The 2,070-nt window shown below is 39.0% G+C and overlaps 1 long non-coding RNA gene across 1 annotated transcript; it reads left to right on the top strand.

Moving 5' to 3' along the window:
* Window positions 1-753: 753 nt before the first annotated feature.
* On the top strand, window positions 754-1,522 carry LOC141134673 (uncharacterized). Its single transcript, XR_012243265.1, has 2 exons — window positions 754-799; window positions 1,339-1,522. It is a non-coding gene; the product is annotated as an uncharacterized lncRNA (long non-coding RNA).
* Window positions 1,523-2,070: the final 548 nt, after the last annotated feature.

The raw sequence follows: 2,070 nt of genomic DNA, 5'->3' as shown, positions 1-2,070 counted from the left end.
AGAGGGTCCCAAGAAAGGACAGGCAGCATCCAAATTGTTGCTAAGTGGATTCGGTAAGTGATAATTCAAACTTATGATTTAAGGGGTAAGATTCCCCCTTTTCAAGTTAAGGTGCACTCTACCAGGGCGGTTAGTGCTTCTTGGGCAGTTAGTCATCAGGCCTCCATGGCTCAGATCTGTAAGGCCACAATTTGGTCTTCAGTGCATACATTCTCAATTTTATCAGCTGGATGGAAGGTATGAGGATATCACCTTTGGGTGCAGTGTGCTGCAGGCAGCAGTATAGGTCAAGTCTGGGGGTACTCTCTGGGTTGTGTCTCCCTCCCTTCAAGTAGCATTGCTATGGGATGTTACATGAAGTAATTAATGCTGTGTCCCATGATTTACAATAAAGAAAATAGGATTTTTATAACAGCTTACCTGTAAAATCCTTTTCTTGGCGTACATCATGGAACGGGTCCCTCCCCTCTTTTTTTTGGGCTTTAAGTATATTGCTTTGCTACAAAAACTGATGTGCTCCTGGAAGGAGGGGTTATATAGGGAGTAAACTTTGGGTATACCAGTGTCCATCACCTGAAGCTGGCCTATAACCCTTAAGTAATTAAGGCTGTGTCCCATGATTTACTTCAAGAAAAGTATTTTACAGGTAAGCTGTTATAAAAAATCCTATTCTCTTTTCTGGGAAATGGTACTTTAGAAAGTGCTTCTGGCCTTGAATTTTTTATTTATTTATTTTTTTCTCCTTTCTCCCCAGGGCAAAGGAAGAGGAAGGAAGCCCTCTAAGAAATGAATGCATGAAGTGAGTATTGAGTAAAGCTGTGTAGAGAAGGGAGGGAGACTCAGGGCTGATCCTTGTAGAAATTGGTGAGAAAGTGACATCTTGTCTCAAATGGTGCAAGGACCTGGGATTTTATAATTCTGGAGTAATGTATGTTCAAGTGCTGCAAAAAAACCAATAGAATTTGGAGGTAATTTTACCATAGTTAGGGCTGTTGTAGAATAGGCATGTGACACTGGTATGCACGTGGCTTTCTCTACAGCTCAGCGGTTTAATTTTTCAATGGTTCAGTTACTTGTGTAATTTTCAGTTTTATTTGAGGCCATTAAACCATTCTCTAGGATTGGGTATAAAATTTTATTTTTACTGTGTTCTAATTTTACTGGAATTTCCAAGTGCCATGATCTTCTGGAATGAAGTAGCTGTCTCAATGCAGCCTGCCATTTTATTAAAATATGATTGTAGAACAAGGGGTGGAGGCTAAATATTGCCATATTGAAACTAACATGACCAGAGATCCAATGACACTTGTAATATAAACTAATTTTATCTCTATACAGGTTCTACCTTTTTTGTATTGTCTCCAGTCTGTATTTAATTGCCCAGGTCTGTACTCCTCATCCTATGCCTCACCACATGGACTACACAAGCAATTGGAGATCTGTCAAGATCAGTCTAAGATCTCTGTATTTGGTCCTTTTTTTGGAAATGTATTCTGTAAAATAAACTTTTCTGTAGGAATTATGCTTTGGAATTTGACTTTCTGTGTATCCTATAAAAATGACCTGTAGTACATCAAAACTTGGCTTGGTAAGGCAGTCCTTTGTTTAGCATTCAAAGCTTTAGATTCCATAATGGGACTCAGACTGCAGCTTTATTTTTCCTTTATCATAAGTGTTGGTGCACAGATAGTAGGAGGCATCTTAAGATTTCTGGGCATTTTAACTTTAGAATTTCATACTTCACTGCAAGAGCGTAGTTCAATACCATTGAAGGCCACTAAATTCCTTTCCTGTTAAAACTAGCTGATGCAGGTTGCTTTTGTATAGTTTGCTGGCATTAGGGGTTGAGGTGACAAAGTATCTACACGCTGGACACTACAACTGTCTCTAAAGGCAGGGCTGCCAACCAATGGGTGGTAAAAAAAATTGAAGCTGCTATACACAAAGTGCCAGACACTTTAACATAGTGGTAAAATCTAAATACAGTGCTCAAACAAACCCATAATAAGTGATAACAAACAGTCCATACAAAGCTATGACGGTGCTTCACAAATAGTGTTTTCAGGTGTA

This window comes from Aquarana catesbeiana, linkage group LG03 (genome assembly GCF_042186555.1).
Source record: "Aquarana catesbeiana isolate 2022-GZ linkage group LG03, ASM4218655v1, whole genome shotgun sequence".
Taxonomy (NCBI): domain Eukaryota; kingdom Metazoa; phylum Chordata; class Amphibia; order Anura; family Ranidae; genus Aquarana; species Aquarana catesbeiana.
Note: the sequence above shows the minus strand (reverse complement) of the source record. Positions and strands in the feature narration are given on the sequence as shown.